This window comes from Marmota marmota, unplaced genomic scaffold (assembly GCF_001458135.2).
Source record: "Marmota marmota marmota unplaced genomic scaffold, marMar, whole genome shotgun sequence".
Classification (NCBI taxonomy): domain Eukaryota; kingdom Metazoa; phylum Chordata; class Mammalia; order Rodentia; family Sciuridae; genus Marmota; species Marmota marmota.
In genome coordinates this window covers 30,720,010-30,741,568 of record NW_026000249.1, presented here as the reverse complement: position 1 = coordinate 30,741,568, position 21,559 = coordinate 30,720,010, and positions in this window count along the sequence as shown.

Genomic DNA, 21,559 nt, shown 5'->3' with positions numbered 1-21,559 from the left:
TTGCTTATTTGAAAAAACAAGATAGAGGAGGGCTGGGGTTTTGGTTCAGTGGTAGAGTGCTTGCCTAGTATGTGTGAGGCACTTGGTTCGATTCTTAGTACTGCATATAAATAAATGAATAAAATAAAAGTCTATCAACAAATGAAAAATATATAAAAATAATTTTTAAAAAGATTGGAGGAGGCTACAGCAGGAAAATATCAGCACATCTTTAGAATCTAGGAAATAAATGTTACTAGCCCCCTACTTCCTTTTTAATAGCAAGTGCTAGTAGAGAAGATGCCATGAAAAGTATTCTGATTTGGGCTGTTAACAAAGAAATGCCTCAGAAAATGAGACGATGGAAAGGTAGTACTGAAAATAAAGGAGTTGTTCTAAAAGTCTGAACAATGGGTTGCTAAAGACCTGACTCTGCTCTTCTGAATCCTGAAGACCACTCCTCCCAGAGTACCCTTGGAAACCAGAGCTTATTCTGAGGATACTGTATCAGGGATATGTACAACTCCAGGACATTAAACCTAGCAGGAATTGAGGGAGGTGGCATATTGAAAGGAATGATAAAGTGAATGTCTTTCTCAATGGGGAGATTCATAATCCCTTTTTATGATCACCCCTATTTTTTTGGGGGGGTATATGAATTGAACTTGGGGGCACTCAACCACTGAGCCACATCCTATCCCTTTTTTGTGTTTTATTTAGAGACAGGGTCTCACTGACTTGCTTAGGGCCTTACTTTTGCTGAGGCTGCTTTGAACTCATGATCCTCCTGCTTCAGCCTCCAGAGCTGCTGGGATTAGAGGCATGTGCCACCACACCTGGCTGATCACTCCTATTCAATGCTGGACATTGGGCTTTTTCTTTACATGTATTATTATTATTATTATTATTATTATTATTATTATTATTCCTCCTCCTCCTCTTTTTCTTCTAGATGAACATAGTAACTTTATTTTATTTACTTATTTTTATGTGGTTCTAAGGATCAAACCCAGTACCTCACATGTGCTAGGCAGGTGCTACACCACTGAGCTACAACCCTAGCCCTTTTTCTCTACACTTCTGTTCCTCACTGGAGATTGGGCCTGTTCAATGTCTCCAAAGACAATATTTCTAAGGAAACATGTTGATTTCATACTTGATGTGACTCTAACAAGATTGCTGGACCTTACCATATCATTGTCTAGTGAGCTGTAGAAGAAAAAGAGGGTTCCAAGAAGACAAAACGTTCAGTTGTTTTGCAGTCACTTCAAAATTTAGTGACAGTTACATATTTATGGAGTGTAATGTGATTTTTTTGACATATATACATTGTGGAATAAATAAATCATCTAATTAACATATTATCTCACATATTTACTATTTTGTGCAATAGATCCTATTCTTTCTGTCTAACTAGAATTTCATACCCCTTGACCAATATCCTTCTGTTTGTCATCCCCACCCTAACCGAGCTTTCAGTAAGCCTTCTATGAGTTTGACTTTTTGAGATTCAGCATTTAAGTGAGATCATGCAGTGTGTTTTCTTGTATGCTTGGCTTATTTCATTTAGCATAATATCCTCTAAGGTTTATCCATGTTGTCTCAAATGAAGATATTCTCAAAGCCTAAATAGTTGTCCACTGTGTATATACACTACATTATTCCATTCATTTTTAATAAATACTTAAGTTGCTTCTATATTCTGGCTTTCATGAAAAATGCTGCAATGGACACAAGTGTGCAGATTATCTCTTTGACATAGCAATTTTTATTCCCTTAGATATGTACTTAGAAGTGGGACTGCTGGATCATGTTGTTACTATTTTTAGGGTTTTTTTTTAATCTCTATACTATTTTCTATAATGTCTGTACTAATATAACTTCCTCCCAAAAGTGTACAAGTGTTCCCTTTTCTTCACATCCTGGCTAACACTTATCTTTTGCCTTTTTGACAATATCCATTCTAATACGTGTGAGGTGACTACACATTGTGGTTTTAATTTACATTTCCTTGATGGTTAGTGATGCTTTGTACTTTTTCATATACCTGTTGGCTGTTAGTATGTGATCTTTGGAGAAATATCTTCAGGTCCTTTACTTATTTTCTTAATTGGGTTCTTTATTTTCTTGGTATTGAATTGTTTGAGTCTGTCCAATCAATCAATCTATCTATCTATCTATCACAGAGATTGAACCCAGGGGTGCTAAACCACCAAGCCATATTCCCAGCCCTTTTTGTTTTATTATTTTTTATTATGAGACAGGTCTTGCCAAGTTGCTTAAGGCTTCACTAAGTGGATGAGGCTAGCCTTGAACTTGTGATCTTCCTGCCTCAGCCTCTTGAGCCCCTGGGATTACAGATGTGTACCATCATACCCAGCTCCTTATATATTTTAGGCATTCACTATTTATTGGACATTTGTGAGTTTCCCATTCCATGGCTGAGACAGGCAATTTTCACTCCTTTTATGAAGCAAATTCTACCTCCAATCCTCACAGTCAATGCTGATGTTGGGGCCTCTAGACAATATTGCCTTGTTCTGGAAAACTGGATGCTCAGAGCAATGCTGCAGCTACTTCCATCCTTACCACTTCTACTTAAAAGATTAGAGCTTCTCTCAGATGTATAGTATCTTCTTGATGCTCCCCTTCTCTCCCAGAGCAATGTCCCCTTTAGAACCTAGTGCCTTCCTTATTTCATACCTTCCTAGATTTTCAGTTTTCACCCAGAGGATTGTAACATTTCTGCTGAGGATATTTTCAAGAGTCTGTACTTAAGACTATGATATTGAAAACTCTTTGTAGGAGAAAAATACAAATTTTAATTATTTTAATCTTTTTCCTCAGTAGAAAACAGGAAAAAAAGAAAATGATATTTTATTGTTTTAATATCTGTGATTGTGGTTTCAGAAGTCAATACAAGTATGACAAATGTATATCTGAATATATCCCAAATATCTTGAGGTTGATCCCACTTTTAGCATACACTAAAAGATTGTCCTATACTCCTGGAAATTATGTACACTTCTGCTTGAAGTTTAAGTTAGAAAGCTGCAACACGAGGGAAAAGAAAACCACATAATTCAAGCCAATACTTTTTTCTTTTGTAGTGCTGGGGATAGAACCCAGGGTCTCACATATGCTAGACAAATGCTTTACCACTGAGCTACAGTACCAGTCACTCAAGTCAATCTTGAAAGAAGGTAAATGGTTTTCACAGTTATGGCATAATTAAGGGAACATGCAGATATTTGCAAATGACAGAGATGAAAAGTTACAGAAAAAAATCACAAGTGGATAACTGTGCTAGAGGGAAAGCAAAAAGTGAGTTAGACAATTGTTAATGTGATTCACAAAATGGAAGGTCTACTTGAGGTAGATGGCTTAAAAAGATGTACAAAAAAAGCTTAAGATAACCTTACCACTTAGATTTTGGCACTCAGATTCTGAGTCTAAGACAGAAACTTAAATACTGCTAAACCCAAGGAAGTGACACTGATCCCATGCTCAGTAATGAGCAGTTATGGCAACCGTTCAGATTTGAAGTGCCAGAGAAACCAATATCTCCATTTGGGTGCTTAGACTGTCCAATCGGTATGGATGGAAAAGCGAATATAAGAAATCTCCCAGAAGGCAAAAAAGAAATGCTGAAAATTGGTACTCTCCAAAAAAGGGTCTATTCTCCCTTCCTTGCCTTCTTTCTTCTCTTCTTCTTTGTTGACAAAGCACACCATCAACATCTACTGAAAATGTGTCTAGTTTGGACTGTTAGCATAAGAGAAATATGACTTTGAAGAGTTTGGTATATCATCAAATAATACTTTTGGGGACTTGACAATTTTGGGAAAAACTGAGAATGTCTAGAAGAGTATTTAAATACACAAAACAAGCATAGACTTTTAGTTGGAAAAGAATTTTCCTCCACTAATTACTTACTGATAACTAAATTCTAAGTCTTATATAAGATGTGCTGGATTTCCAATTTATTTCCTGTGAATTTAGGCAAATAATTAAGTTTCCAAAAAGAAAAGAATAATAAGGCAAGGAAATCATAATCCCAAGTGCAACTTGGCTTAGCAGTGACTCATAGTAATCATAGAAAGGTAAATAGTCATTTATATCTACATATTCCACAGCTGCAGTGTCAGAACAGTCATAGACACAAAATATTTCTAAAATTGGTGTGTACTGAACATGTACAGACTTTTTCCTCATTATTCCATAGACATAATGTAACAACTATGTACATAATGTTATCTAGAGATGATTTAAAACATAAAGGAAGTTTGAACATAGAGGAAGATGTGTGAGTTTTATGCAAATACTACACCATTGTATATGAGGGATGTGAGAATCCCTGGATTTTGGTGTCTGCAGGTGTCCTGGAATCAATCCCTCTTGCCACCCTTCCTGAATACCAAGGGACATCTGTATTAAATACTAGTTGAACCAGAAATTGATATAAAACTAGAGGGGTAAGAGACTAGTATTATATAAGAATGCTAAATTCTTCTATAATAAACTTTAAGTAATAGTAATATTTAGAAAATATGGGAAAAATCCTCTTTATTTTTACCATGAGCTTTGTGGCCTGTGGTCAGTTTTAATCATGTACTCTTTTATAAAATTTTAGAATTCAGTTAATACTGCATGATACTGATATGTGTCACACCCAGTTTTAAAATAAGAAAATGGGCCTAAGAAAAATATCATAGAAAATATAATACAAATTATCTTTGAGTTTAAGAATTATAGGTCATTTTACTTTTAATTCTTTTTTTTAATTTTTATTTTTTTTTTAATTGGTTGTTCAAAACATTACACAGCTCATGACATATCATCTTCCATACATTTGATTCAAGTGGGTTATGAACTCCCATTTTTTACCCCAAATACAAGTTGCAGATTCACATCGGTTACACATCCACATTTTTACATAATACCATATTAGTGACTGTTGTATTCTGCTACCTTTCCTATCCCCTACTATCCCCCCTCCCCTTCCCTCTCATCTTCCCTCTCTACCCCATCTGCTGTTGTTTAATTCTCTCCCTTGTTTTTTTTTCCCCTTTCCCCTCACAAACTCTTATATGTAATTTTGTGTAACAATGAGGGTCTCCTTCCATTTCCATAGTTTCCCTTCTCTCTCCCTTTCTCTTCCCCCACTCGTCTCTGTTTAATGTTAATCTTTTCCTCATGCTCTTCTTCCCTGTTCTGATCTTAGTTGCTCTCTTTATATCAAAGAAGACATTTGGCATTTGTTTTTTAAGGATTGGCTAGCTTCACTTAGCATAATCTGCTCTAATGCCATCCATTTCCCTGCAAAATCCATGGTAATATCCAGAATATACAAAGAACTCAAAAAATTAAACAACAAGATAACAAACAACCCTATCAACAAATGGGCCAAGGACCTGAACAGACACTTCTCAGAGGAGGACATACAATCTATCAATAAGTACATGAAAAAATGCTCACCATCTCTAGCAGTCAGAGAAATGCAAATCAAAACCACCCTAAGATACCATCTCACTCCAGTAAGATTGGCAGCCATTATGAAGTCAAGCAACAATAAGTGCTGGCGAGGATGTGGGGAAAAGGGTACTTTTAATTCTTTTGAGTTAAGGTCTTGCTGTGTTGCCAGACTGGCCTCAAACTCTCGGGCTTAAGCAATCCTCCCACCTTAGCCTCCCTAATACCTGAGACTATAGGTGTCTACTGCCATGTCTGGCATAGTATTGTTTTGCTTTCCAAGTTTATCAGAATTTTATTTCTATGCTTTAGAACTAAACCAGTTACCTTGCCTTTTCTTGGGGTAGAGCAGGGTTTGGTGTAGCATTCTCTGTAGTTTGGAGCCCACTTGTTCCTTTTCATGTGGGATCAGTCTGGGCTCTAGTAGTTTCTGTGCTTGCTTGAGTTAGATCCATATTCTTTAAAATTCTAATTCTTCTCAAGTATCTTTACATTACCTCTAAAGTCTTAACTGACTAATGAGTTGGTTTTGATGTACAGAACTATGACTCTCTTCTCACTTATGTCAAATTCCTAAAACCCAGACCTGACAAATATTGGGTGTCTGTAGGTATCCTCCATGAGTTTTTTCTTTATTTCCTTCAATTTTTTTAAAAATGAATTTCTCCTATATTTGATCTAAGAAGCAGCTACCCTACTTAGGCTCATGTTCTATAACTACTTAGGGATTAATAATATTGTCCTACCAAGGTTTGCTATACTCTATGGACCTCTTAAAACATCTTTCAGAGGAGACATAAGCCATTTTGTTAGCTGAACAGCCTTGATAGCTTCCTACCTTAGGTAGCCTAGACATAAGCTGGTTAAGCAATAAATACTGCAGTGTCCCCATCTGATTTCAGCATGGTTATATGAACTCCCCAAGTGCCTGATGTTTGAGAGAATGTTGTTTCTCTTGCCAAACTTGTGTTACTTTTTCTGTGATGGCTCAAGGATAACAAGGACTTTCAATTGGTGCAAGACTGGTTAGGTATTCCCTATTCCCTTATAACTTTATAAGAATGTGGAGCATCAGAGGAGTGGGTCCCTCTCTTGTTATACATCACATGGTGCCTTTAGTCATCTTCAGTCCAGTGGCATATTTCTCTGGAGTTGGGTTTGGAACATTCAGTTTCTCAAGCTCTCATCATCCCATAATAGTAAACAAGGCTATAGCTTGGAAAGGTTATTTCATATGTAATGAAAGTTGGATCTGGTATTATTGGTACCAGCGAAACAAGTTGAGCCTTAGGCAGACTGTTGCTGCTAGTGCAGCCTGATAAACAAGAAAAAGAAATGTAATTGGTTAATGGGTATGGAGCTAGCTCTATTATTCTCAGCTACAGTACACATGAAAAGAAATAGAGAGAGCCAGGGGGAAGGGAATTTACCACAAATGGTACCTGCTAACTTTCCACAATATGTTTGCTTTAGATATGCAGAGTTCCTGATTGAGAACAATCCTGCAGTGCAGGTCAGAGTGTGGGTTCAGAGACATAATGGCCAGACCCCAGTGTACCTATTTTCAAAGGTCTAGCAAGTATTTCAGGAAGCTAAGGCATTGAGAGTTGCTAATATAACTTATCTCACTTTTTCTCTCCTGGACAAGAGTCTAGTTTGCAATCAGTTATTCTTACCTGCACGGTCTTTATTGTAAATGTGTACATAGAAGACAAATGCCACCAAAGGGATAGTGATGTTTAGGCAATAGGCTTCACATGACTAAATGGATGCTTCTATCTCTTTAGAAGGCTACCTTGATTTTTGTACAGAAGTTGGTTAGGCATCAGTAACCTGCCCATCAGGATCGTGGGGTTCATGAATCAACAACACAAGCATTATCTGTGAACTTTCTAGAAATGTGAATTCTTGGGCCACATCCCCAATGTACAGATTCAGAATCTTCTTTCTAATGAGGTTCCCAAATGATTCATTTGCATGTTAAGAGTTTGGGAAGACGTTCCCTAAACCAGTTCTCTAGCAGTAGGCTGCTCAGAGCTCCTTATGAGACAAAATAAACCTAGAGATGGTGTAGGGAAAATGGAGTCCATCAGGCTTTCTCACCCAGATGTCCAAGAAGCAATGACTAAGATGTGTTATGTAAGTCAGAAACAATGGTGCATGAGCATTTTTATATAACCACATGATATCATATTTGGCATGCTGCCAGCTTTGTTCTACTCCTGGATATAAATTGAGCAAGGACTTTCTGCTGCATGGATTGGCCACCCATCAAATCAAGGCATGTTAGATCTCCCTAAGGGTCCATGTATCTTCTTTGGGTGCCCGAATCTCGAGTTACCTTGCCTAGGATTGAGCAGTTGTACTACAGTTGGTGTAATTGGCAGGATTAGTAGCAGCCTGATGTAAAACCCTCTGCACCTGTGGAGGGGGTATTGAGGGATGGTCAGTCATGATTATGTGGTATTCACTCATGGGCCTCCTGGCTACCTGGGCCCTTCCCCAGGAATGGGCAGAGATTGGTGGTATGGGGTTAAAAAAAACACTACAACAAGTGGGAGAGAGCCTAGGAAAGATGAGCACATGTGTGGCTGCTGGGGCCATTGAACAGATATTTCTTACAGCTCTGAAAGTAGAAACTGATTATTACTATGGAAAGCTGCCAAGAAGTGAGAGTTACCACACTCTGACCTGCACTGCAGGTGAAGAAGCAGCCTAGAAGCTAGGATACACTCACTGGAAGAAGACCTCCACACCTTGGAGAAATATCCCTTGGCCTCCTGCATAGAGCTGGTAAAAGAGAAGGAATGGGGATCAACATCTGCAAGCTGGGCTAGTGGTAATGCAGAAAATGAAACAACAGCAGCCGATGGCTATTTATGGGCATCTGGCAGGGTTTGCTTAGGTATCCGAGTTCACTACATACTGCCTGTGTACTCAAGCAAGGTTGGTGGACTTGAGAAAGCAATTTAGACAGAGCCCCTGTCCACTTGATTATTAATGCCTGTAGGATTTAGGTATGGATGACATTATGTGTAGTTGCCTGGAAATAGAGAAACTGGTATCCATAACTACTCACCCTCCTTGTGGCAAAGGGTGCAGGACAGTTGATGCCATGTGGGTGGACCAGGGGACACTGTTAGGTTGGATGATGGCTACTATCTGCACTGTTTGATGTAATGTGGGGAATATCCCTGAGACCATAAGTAAATGGCAGACATATGCAGACTTGGTCCAGGTAATGTGAGAGCTGGGAATGAGACAGGCCATGCTTAATCTGAATATTCACGGGCTAGATGATGAATAGTTTACAGCTGACATGAGGGATCTAGTATTACAGAATGCCCTTTCAACATCTTTTAGGTGCCCCCATGGCCATCTTGGCTACTTATATGGGTTGCTGTACTAATGAGGCAACAGTTATGGTGGCCAGTCTGGGGGAGGCAGAGGACAGACATCAACAAAAAGGGGTATAGGACACCATGAAGGCTACTCCAACAGTGCTTCCTTTAGTGATAAAGGGACCTATTAAGGTAACAAGAACCCAAACATGGACCTTTTGGGAGCAGGTATTGATAGAGATAAAACATATGGCAAGCCAAATGCATATTTGCTAGGATTTTAGAAACAGTTGAATATGGACAAGTACTTCCTCTGTGTAGAGAAGCAGAAGCCCAAGGTGGATGTTAAAAGTGTACCTAGAGAGGCATGCCCCCTATGTCTGGAGGGTCATTTAGTCTCCCAAAGTATTTTGGAATAAGGGGATGGTACACTCTTCAAGTTTGAATAGGGAAGAGGTCAAAGTACTTGTTGGGAGAAAATGGGGACCTGAGGACCCATGTGGAACTGGCTATCCACTTGTCCCAACTAATGTGCAATAGGTATTAGCACTGGTAGATACTGGGGTTGAATACACATTCTCTGGTAAGCTGGCTAAGTTCCAGGGTCAAATTTCATACATAGATGGATATGCAGAATATAGAATTAAAGTGTGAGCTATGCTGCTCTCTTTGGGCATTGGCTATTTGTCCCCACATGAATATCCACTCTCTGTATCTCCAATTCCTGAATACATTTTAGGTGTGGATATCTTCCAAGGGGGAGGGAGGGGAAGGGAAAGAGAGGGGTAGAGAGACCCTTAAAGACATAATATAAACCCAAGGGCATTCTCTCAGTGACCCAGCTCCTCTAGCCATACTCAGTTAATCCCTATCGGGGATAAATGCACTGATTAATTTACAACTCTGATAACAATCTTTTCACCTCTAAACTTTCTTGCATTTTCTCACAGTGAGCTTTTGGGGGACACCTAATATGTAAAACATAACATTCTGTCCCCAAAAGCTCATGCCCATCTCACAATGCAAAATACCATTTTCAAGAGTCTCCATAGTCTCAACAGTTCAAAGGTGCCCAAAAGTCTAACTTTAAAGTCTCCTGAGAAGCAAGGCAAACTCAGCATGAGCCTCTGTAAAAAATGAAAGGCAAGTTACATATATCCAATATATAAATGCATTTTCATTTTCATTCCAAAAGTAAGGAATAGGGGCATAGAAAGGAGGGTTGGGAACAAAAGAGGACCAAAATACAGCTGGGCAGACAAGTCTTATAGTTCCATGTCCAGTATCTGGGGCACTTGACATCATGATGTTCTCTCTAGAGGGCTTGTTTAGTTCTGCTTCTATAACCTTGCTGGTTGCAGTCTGCATGGCCCCTCTCTTGGCTTGTCTCTGGATTCATGAAGCTTTCCTTGGCAAATGTTCCATAATACTAACATTTCTTAATCTAGTGGGTCTCCACTGGCAGCTTCAGCTTTCTCTTCACATCTGTATGCATTACCTTTTCAGGGATAGGCTGTAGGGAATCTGACATTGCTGCACTTTGCCTGTCCTCCCAGATTTTCCTTTGAAATCTCAATGGAAGCTTCCACGATCCCCAAACTCAGGCATCCTTCAATCCTGCAGAACCAGCACCATGTAGTTGCCATGAAAGTCTTCCACCATCTCAAGCAGTAGCCAAGACTTCAGGGACCATGGCTGCCACAGCCTCTGAGTGCTTGGGTGGCTAAGCATTATGAAACAACTTTCTGTTCATCCCCACCCCTGTGCAAGCAGGGTACCCCCATGGTCTCTTTTCAAAGGATTTTTTTCATTTATACCCTTGTGCCTGAGATGGGTGTGGTATTGCCATTTCCTGAGATGCCCTCAAACCATATTTTCTTTTTCTTTTCTGGGTACTTAAAAGCATCTCTTTAGTGGATGTAATGTCTTTAACAACAATACCTTTCTTAGCCCCAGTTTTATGGCCATAATTCAAGTTCAAATCTTTCTGCTTTGCTTTATGTTCCTGATGATCACAGTAAACTTGGCTAAAAGCCACCAGTAATACCTGTGCCACCCCTTGAAGACTGTGCTAACTTGAAAGTTCCTCTGCCAGATTAGTCTATCACCTTTAAATTGACCCTCATACAAAGTCTCAGAACATGGGCTAAATGCAGACAACTTCTTAGAATATAACACAAATGGCTTCTAGTCCAATTTCCAATAGAGTCCTCCTCCTCTGAAACCTCATGAATGCAGTCTTTATGGTCCACAGTCCTATTGGCATTCTGGTCTTTTAAACTCCCACCAGACTTACCCATTAAGCTATGCTCACAATAATCTAAAGCTTTTCTAAACTTTCCAAAGTTCCTTCTTTAAATTCTGAAAAGCTCCAAAAGCTTCTGAACCATATGGTCAGGTTAGTCACAGCAACAATCCCACTTCTCAGTACTAATTTTTGTTTTATCTTTTTCACTACTGTGTCCAAAAGACCTGATAAGAATAATTAGAGAAGGAAAAGTTTATTTTGGGGCTCATGGGTTCAGAGGTCTCAGTCCATAGATGGCCAACTCCATTGCTATGGGCTCAAGGTGTGGTAGAACATCATGGCAGAAGAGTGTGGAGGAGGAAGGCAGCTCAGACATGGAACCAGGAAACAGAGAGAGCTCCCTTCACCACAGATAAAATATAAACCCCAAGGACATGCTCCTATTGACCCACATCCTCCAGCCACATTCTGCTTACCTATAGTCACCACCCAGTTAATCACTATCAGTGGATTAATGTCCTGATTAGGTTAAGGCTTTCATAACCCAATCATTTCACCTCTAAACTTTTATTGTCTCACACATGAGCTTTTGGGGGACACACAATATCTTATGACATCTACTGTGAGGGCAAGTTCTGTGGCAGGAATGTGGTAGGCCAGCAGAAACGTGTAACTGTATGTCACGTCATGGGACATGTACCAATGACCTCCCCCAGCAATGATGAAGCTGACACATTGACAAAAGCACATTGGCTAGAAGTAGCCCTGCATGTCTCATCTACTGAACATGAGGTGGCTCTGTGGCTGCATAAATGGCTTTTGCGTGCCAGTAAAAAAAACTATGTGGGCTTCAGTAAAGACCTGGGGTCTACCGGTGACATTGGTTGAAATACAAGATATATGTACATTTTGTACAGCTTGCTCCCAGAAACATTTCTGATGGCCAAGAGCTGACATGGGCCTATTGTTGTGTGGGTGAGTGCCCCTCACCAAGTGGCAAGTGGACATTATAGAGCCCGTCCCTAGCTTTCAAGGGTATAAACATGCAATTACTTGTGTAGACACTATAACCAGGCTCTTGGCTGCTTTCCTAGCGTGGAAAAGAGCAATGACCAAAGAGCAATGATAACAGTTCTGGAATGCTTATGTGCAGAATTTGGACATCCATTGTTGATAAAGATTGACCAAGGGACTTATTTCACTGGTGCATACACAAGAATGAGCTAAGCATGTACGCATCACCTGGCCATTCCATGTACCGTATAACCCACAGGCAATGGAAATGATAGGACGATATAACAGCATTTAAAACAAAGGCTGCATCATTCTTATGGCATTCTCACATTAATTGGTTGGACCAAAAGACTCTAGACTGTTCATTTCTTGATGAATAAAGTAGGAGAGGCCCTAGTAGAAGCCTTGCTACATCAAGCAGCTGTGCCCATCCAATTGCAAATTCAGACATAAGATGAATTACTGAAGCCAGGTTTTAGATGGCAAGGTCATATCTTGCTGGCTCAAAGGTCAAGAAGCCACCTGGACAGAGCCTTGGATGATAATGGCACTTCACACAAGATGGGTCACATTGATAGCTTCTCGGACAAGGATTTAAGTTAACCTGCATGCAACTCCATGGGTAATTGGGGCACTGGCTCTCAACCTTAAAGGTCTGATATTCCATGCTTCCTCCTATTAACATATTGAGTAGTACTTTTGTATTATCCCTCCGGCCAATTATGAGTCCCCCCTTACTAATGTATATTGAATCAGAAGTGCATGGAAGCACCCCCAAAGATGTGGTACCACTGGCTAAGTCAACCTTTATTGACTGCAATGGTATTGTCCATGGACTTGAAATTGAACTACATTTTATCAAGAGGGACAGGATTTGCCTTTGTTAGTACCTGTAACTGCCTTCTCCTTTTGCTGTTGGGTACCTGTGGGCCAATGTTCTGGTTGACTGGGTACACATTTATGCCACTACTGCCAATCAGTCTGCATGCTGGGTATGTACTGAGATGCCACTGAGTGCTTCAGATGACCTGCGATGGCAAATTGTTCCAGCAAAAACCTCTAACTGAACTTGGTTGCAAACATGGGACATGAGTGACTCTCAGTAGACTCATACATGGAGCTATATTCTTGAAGGTATACAACAGCAGGTGAATCTCTCATGACCCATGATGGATATTTGGCATGGGATGACTTAGGATAGCTCCATACAGAAACTGTAGAGCTTAACCAAAGGTACTCCAGTGTGTAGGAAACAGGGGGCAGGAGTATCTATGAAGTGGACCCCTCGGGCTTTATGAACTATAATAATTAATGGTTCTAATACCTGGGAGTCACAAAATGGTAGTTGTGCCTACCCTGTCCCCCTAGGATATTTGTGTATATGTGGAAAACATGGATGGCCATATTTACCTACCAAATGGACTGGTTGATGCACTTGGGGAAGGCCAAACCTCCCAGCAAAAGTTTAAAAAACTTTATCCAAGCAGCCATCCAACTGGGACACTTTTAAGAAATGGCAGCATGTGAAACTTATTCTATGGTGGTATTACCCCTTAGTCTTGTTCTTACCACAAGGGCCACCATTGTTAATGAGATGAAGATTACAGCCCTGGCACTACATACAGCCAGAGCCCTCAATGCCACCTATGAGTCCCTTGCCCTCTTAAATGAAGAAGTGTACCAAATGAGGAAAGTAGTGTTGCAAAATCAGATGGCCCTTAATATTGACTGCCTCCCAAGGTGGAGTATGTATCCTCACAGGCACTGAATGTTGTGTATATATACCAGGTGAGCACCATCATGTAAGCCAGGCACTGCAAACCCTGATCTTTGAAACTCAACAGATTGAGCATTTAATAGGGTATGTCTTACAAAAGTGGTGGGCTACCCTAGCTGCCCCATGGAGATAGGTCTTGCTTATCTTGGGAATAGCTTGTGTATTAGTAATATTGCTACTTTGCCTTATGTTGCTGTTGTGGATTATGAGTGTAAGACTCTGCATTCCTTGCCAAGGGACCTTCACGGAAGACAGTTGTTGCATAGATTGTATGGTACAGAACACTGAAGGGGTGGAGTGTTGGGAAAATGGAGCTGATCAGGCTCCCTCACCTGGATGTCCAAGAAGCAATGTCTAAGATGTCTTATATAAGTCAGGAACAATAGCACATGTGCTTTCTTATATAACCATGATATTACATTTGGCATGCTGCCAGATTTGTTGTAATTCTGTATGTGAGTTGAACAGGGACTTTCTACTGTATGGATTGCCAACCCATTGAATAAGGGCAGGTTAGATCTCCCTATGGCTCCTTGTATCTTTATCAGGCTGCCTGAATCTCAAGTCAACCTGCCTGGGATTAAGCAATTGTGCTATGGATGGTAAAATCTCTCTTTAGGAAGATAGGTTCTTGAACTATGCCTTTTCCCCCAAGGATCAGATGTGAACAAGCTGATTCTATTTTCTTTTACAAATCCATTGAAGAGAGAGTCTCTTTTTTATAAGAGTTCTGATCGTCCTACCACCAGAATGATCATCTGGTGTCTTTATCACAGAGTCAAAATTGTTAGCAAAAGAAAACTGATTCTCCCTTTCCAGGATGGAGGGTGACTTAAGCTTGATTGATTTTTCTCCTGTGAAGGATATCTGTTCATTCCAGAAAAGGAAATTTTTTATTCTACATGAATAAGATTGTCTTTCCACTTTAATGTGAATAGTAAAAGACCTGAGGAATGTGTTTATTAATTAGGATTCTTCAGAGAAATGGACTCAATAGGATATGGGTTCATGTAGAGAAACTTATTTTAGGGAATGAACTCACAGGATTATTGAGACTGGCTGGTCCAAAGTTTGTAGTTTGAGTCAAAAGGCTATGAGATTGGCAGAATTCCTCTTTGACTGGGGGAGGTCAGTCTTTTGTTTCATTAAGACCTTCAACCGATTGTACGAACCCAACCTGCTTTATGGATGGCAATCTGCTTTACTCAAAGTCCCTCAGTTTTACTATTAACCTCATCTAAAAGCATCATAAGAGAAATATCCAGAATAATATTTGAGCAATTATTTGGACATTGTGGCTCATCCAAGTTGACACATAAAACTAACCATCAATATATCTCTTTGTCCACTGCTGTCCTCTCTTCATGGTCCTATTTTTTTCTTCCATGGTCTTCTGGAGTGATGCTTATTCCAATCTAAATTATTCAGAACTTGCTCCAGAGCTCTGTATTACCAACTTGTCCATGTCACTGGTCTTTCAAATTCACTATGGTCCAGACATCTTTGTTTCTCCTCACCTGCCTTCCCCAATATTTTCCTGTATTCAGTATCACAGTTAATGGTATCCCTATCCAATTCCTCGTGAAAGTTGGTAACCTGATAATCTTGGATTCTTTCATCACCTCCCCCTTACCTCTGCCCCCACTCCTCCAGCACCACCAAGGGGAGATATTACACTTGTAGCAGTGCTTACTGCCACAGTCCGGCTGGGCAAAATAACCGGGAGGTGACAAGCAACTTGAAGGTTGAAGCGGGAACTGCTTTATTGTGGAGGAACTCAGCAGGAACTGAGTGGGGAACTCAAGGTAGCGGGAACCCAAGGTAGCAGGAACCGCTTTATTGCGGAACAGCAGAGGTATATATACCTAACTGATTACACACAGCTTGACTCAATTAGCATCATCTAGATACAGCAGTCAGCCATAAGGAATCCCCACCATCTTAATGGCTTGGTGGCATTGCCTCACAAACCGTTCCTCCTGGCAAACTGCCAGGTGCCATCTTGACTTGATTTGCGGTCCCCAACAGCTTCCCTAGAAGATATCACTACGACTGACTGTAACCAGCAGAAAGTGATAATAGACCATGCTTTGAATACTGTTGGTAAGCCAGACCCTGGACCTAACTGATATTTTCTTCGCCAATGAATGATAGGAATTGAGTAAATATATCTCATAATACCTATGGATTCATTCTGTTGTATCCCGAGTACTAGTTTTAACGCGCCAATTAAAATAATCACTGCAAACATCCCTCACTTTCAAATCTCCTGTATTTTTTCTCAGTGAACAAATTAATGTGTTTCTTCACTGGCATGCTATCCTTTGCCTAGGAAGTTAATATATTTAATTTTGTGACTTTTTAACCTCTAATGGTTTATATTGTCATTCTTTGATACCCCTGCTATTTGAATATCCAGTCTATTGATTTTTTTACCTCCCAAATATTTATCAAATGCATCCCAAATGCCATTAACCTGGTTCCAATTCTCATCACTTGCCTAAATTGTGAAAAAATTTTCCTAACTGGTTTTTATATTGTGAACTGCTGGGAGCCATTAGCCAAGTAGGTATGACAATTTCCTTGCCAGCGTACCCCATGTTGCTGACATTTTGCAGTGACATTGAATGTAGTTGACCTTGCTCAAGGACCAGGGCGGATTAGGGTGTTCCCGGTTTAACATAATCGGGTTTAGGGCGTTCCCAGTTTAGGTTCCAGGTTTAAGGTTTAAGATTATTCCTGCTGGGAATAGGGCGTATCCTGCTGCCTAAGTTCCCCTTGAGTTCTCACGGGATTCAGACAGTATATTTTGGGAGACAGAAGCCCAGTGAAGGAGAATTTGGGAGAGAACGTGGATTTGGGCAGAGAACGTGGATTTCCCCAGAACGTGTCTGTATACGGCTGGTGTGAGTTCGGGAATAAAGAGTTGCTGTTTGAATCTACAAGCTGTGTGGTGGCTCGTGATTTTGTGCCCAGCCAGACTGCGGCAGTGAACTTCTGCCTTAAACTCTGTCCCAATTCCCTATGTTGGGTGAAAGCTCCATTCAGTATTCTTAAACATTAGACTAATCAGTGTCCTTCAAGAACTACCTTTCTTGATGAGACAAGAGTTCAAGATACTGGGTACCAAATCAAAATAGCCTCATGTCTCATGTTAACTCCCTTTTTTAGCTTCAACTGAACTGCATGTCTAGTCTTATAATTTATTTTCTGGTAGTACAGAATTACTCATAGGTCCTCCATGTAAGCCATTCCAACCACTCCTCATCTTTCTTCAGCTGAGCTTAGAGGATGAATATGATTTACCTAGGTGTTGTTTCAGGCAGGATCCCAATAGTGGACAGATGGTACACACCAATTAGGATCACATAAGTGTTATTTGCAAGAGATTTAATTAAAATGTAGATGGGGTGATGAAGGCTATGAGAGATAGTACAGGAAACCAAGACTAGAAGCAGCTGCTACTGCCACTAGATCAGAAGAGATAGGAGGAAGGGGTAGTTTCTGGAAATAGGAATTAGAGAAAATTCTATAGAGCAAGTACCTTGGGAGAAACACAGGCCTTCTGTAACAGGGTCAGGCTAAGAACATGACATGGAAGGAGTCATGGCCTGAGCATTCTCACTTCTTTCTTTGTGAATCCCCACCATGTTCACAAGGTCCTTTGTCCTCTGGCTTCCAGACTACACAGATCAACCTCTGGAGTGGGCAGAAAGTAGCAAGGAAAAGGGTAAAAAGTGGATCTAGAGGGCCAAGGAAAATACCAACATAGGCATCAATTCCAAAAGTCTTGGGCCTTGCTTTTCCTTTTGTTCTTTGAGTACATCCGACTTCTCTCTCCCACTAGACTGTGTCTTAAGGAAAGTCATTGCTTTACCCAGCTGTGGGTCCATGAAGCCTAGAAAATAGGAAGTGTTCAATGAGTTTAGCCAGCCAGGTTTGCTTTACCTTTCCCAGTCACCCCACCCACCCCTTACTGCTTGCTCCCCCCCTTGCAATTTGGCACGTCCTCTTTGGAGTTATTGACTCTTCATTACCTTGGACCTGGTATATTTCTGTTGGCTTCAGGCATGGTGTTACTACACTAGGCTCAGTCCCAAACTGAGAAGATAGGGGGCTAGTAGTCAAAGGCAATTCATGCCTCCTCTTTGCCGTCCTGGGCATCTGGTGCAAAGACTTTTCCAGTAGATGATGTTTTGCTGCCACCTTCTGGCATCCTGTCCCTGCAGCCCATACTCAGGATACTGAAGGAAATAGCACCTCCCCTCCAGAGGGGTGGTTGTGTGTGTAAAAGAAGTAGACCTTGCTCAAAAACAGGCCTAGCTAGCCCTAGTTTCCTGTTGGTCAGAGGACTGAAAAGGCTAGTACAGGTTGAATATCCATAATCTGAATCTGAAATGCTTCAAATTTGCAACTTTGAATGCCAACATAATACCACAAATAAAAAATTCCACATCTGATGTCTTGTGACAGGTCACAGTCAAAATGCAGGTGTAATAAAAGTATTGCATAAAATTACCTTAAGACTGTGTATAAGGTATATATGAATCAAAAATGAATTTCTTGTTTAGACTTGGGTAGTATCCCCCAAATATTTCATTATCCATATGCAAATATTCCAAAATTTTAAAAAACCCACTCCTGATCCCTGCCTATATTTTGCAAAATAAAATTGTTCTTGTCTTTAATTATTATAACCTAAACCTTGTTTTCATCCTATTACTAAAGCTCCAGTGAAATGCTGAAATGCCAATCTGTAGCCATCTCCTCACCATTCTACTGACTTTTCTGCACTACAACTACAAACATAGATATGGATGTAGCATACTTCCTGTCACACTTGAATGGTTGCCCAGAAGACAGGAATTTGATTTTTTTTTTCAGTCCTGGGGATTGAACCCAGGGCTTCATGCATGCTAAGATAAGTACTCTACTACTCAGCTACATCCCTGGATTATGGGTGTTAAAATTTATTTTTTTGCGGTAAAATACATTATAGCCAGGTGTGGTGGTGAACCTATATCCCAGCAACTTGGGAGGTTGAGGCAGGAGGTTCTCAAGTTCAAGGCCAGCCTCAGCAACTCAGGGAGACCCTAAACTATTTAGGAAAACCCTGTCTCAAAAAGTCTGGGGATGTGGCTCAATGGTAAAGTGCCTCTGGTTTCATCCCCAGTACCAAAAAGAAAGAAAAGAAAAAAGTGTGTGTGTGTAAAAATATAATAAAACTTGTCATTTTAACTATTTTAAGTGTGCAATTTTGTGGTATTAAGGACATTCACATTATTGGGCAACTGTCACTACCATTCATCTCCACAAATTTTTTATCTTCCCAAACAGAAACTTCTCATTCTCTTTGCCACCCTCCAGCTCTTGATACCTTCTATTCTACTTTGTGTGTCTATGAATTCACCTATTCTAGGTTTCTCATATAAGTAGGATACTATAATATTTGTCCTTTTGTGACTGACTTGTTTCAGTGAACAATGTCCTCATTGTCTATCCATGTTGTAACATGTCAGAATTTCATTCCTTTTTGGGGCTGAATATTCCTGTGTATGGATACATCTGTGCAGAAAAATAGAGAATACAATAAACAATCTATATAAAATCATAGAGGAAATAGTCAATTTTAAAAATGAAACATTGCAAATATAAACTCCTTTTATCTACCTCTTTAGTTCTATTCTCTTTCATTCCTTCTTGAAGATAACCACTACCTTGAAGTTGGTAGGGTTCCTTCCATTTTATGATTTGATATTTTAGTAAATAAGTTTTTCAAAAGAACATACATACTATTTTCTTGTTTTAAATATTTACATCAGTAGTATATCATGTATTACTCTGAAGTTTGAAGTTTGCATCTTTTACTGTTATTTTCAAGATTTATCTCTGTTGATACATATAGTTCTAGTTCATTCAGTTTTATTGCTTTATACTTTTAAGCATATGCATATGACAAATTAGCCATCTTCTTGTTGCTGAATATTTGGTATCTTTCCAGTTTTTTTTTTTTTTTGGTATTACAAAGAATGCTGTTATGTGTTATTTGTACCCATGCCATGTATTATTTGTAACCTTGTAACACATCTCCTTGAGCACAGACATTTCCTGAAGTCTAGGATATATACCTTGAATTGGAATTGCTGAGCTATAGGCCATGCACATCTTCATTTGGGCTAGCTACTGCTAAATTTCTACAGGTACAGCAAAATGGCCTTTCCAATTTGGACAGAAGTTTTAGAGAGTTCTCATTTTTTTCCACATTCTTATCACCAATCAGACTCCTTAACATTTGACAATCTGTTGTGTGTAAATTGGTATAGTTTTAGTTTTCATTTCTTTGTTTTTAGGGGTGATGAGCTTCTTTCCATATGTTAAAAAAATCATTTGGAGTTAACTTTTTTTTATAAGACTGATTGGTTTATATTTTAGAACTTGAATGTATTGTAAAACATAGCCGACCAACAAAATCTTTCAATAGGTGTTGACCCATTCCCTTCCAGAAGCAGTAAATGAGAGATCTTCAGTTTCTTGTTTCAGGGTTTGCTGCCACCAGATGCCAGCACTGTACCATAATCTTCGAGTCCTGTTTTGCCTAGAGCTTGTTTTCCATAAGATGTTAAGATGGTGGTTCTTAACTACAGTAAGTACATCCATGGATTTCTGCTTTGGGGGCTCAGGATACCACCCCAAAAGATGATTGTAGGAGACCAGAATGTGCCACCCCAAAATATACTTCTTTGGCATATTTTGAGCTTGTTATTCTGAGGAACTGCAGTTGCAGGAGTTATTCAGAAAAGCTGTCCTTTTGTGCAAGAAATTTACATCGATAAAGGAAATCTACATTTTACATTAGTAAAATTATTTGTATTAGGAAGAAGGCTATTCCAGACAACTTTTATTACCTGAGAGACTTTTATCTGCATAACAAGACAACCTTTATTTACTATGTATTTTCTCATACTCACCCATAACATGTCTGCATCAGTCCCAGAAACCCCTAGCTCCTGTTTCTTTCTGTAACTCAGAATGCTATATAAGCTTTTATCAGCTGGTCATTCTTCGAGTTTCATATTTTGTGTGACTTCCATGCATGTGTAATTAAATAGTTTTTCTCCTGTGAATCTGTGTTATATCAACTTAATTTGTAGCCTAGTCAAATAACCTAGAAGAGTAGTAGGAAACCATTTTCCCCTTCCCTGTACTACACATTTGTTTAAACAACGTAAAAATATACCTAAGTAAGCAATATTATTCTTTTTAAAAAAATTTTTAGTTGTTGATGGACCTTTATTTTATTCATTTATTTATGTGGTGCTGAGAATCAAACCCAGGTCCTCACACATATGTGGCAAGAGCTCTACTCCTAAGTCATAACCCCAGCTCCAATATTATTCTTTAGAACAAAATTTCAAAATAATTTAAACTCTGAGCCTAAAAATCTAAATATTAGATTTCTGATTTCTACTGTGCCAATCTTTTTTTTTTAAAATTTTTTATTGTTGGTTGTTCAAAACATTACAAATTTCTTGACATATCATATTCCACACTTTGATTCAAGTGGGTTATGAACTCCCACCTTCCCCCCATACACAGATTGCAGAATCACATCAGTTACACATCCATTGATTTACATATTGCCATACTAGTGTCTGTTGTGCTCCGCTGCCTTTCCCATCCTCCCCCCTCCCCCCTCCCCACCTCTCCCCTCCCCTTCCCTCCTCTCTC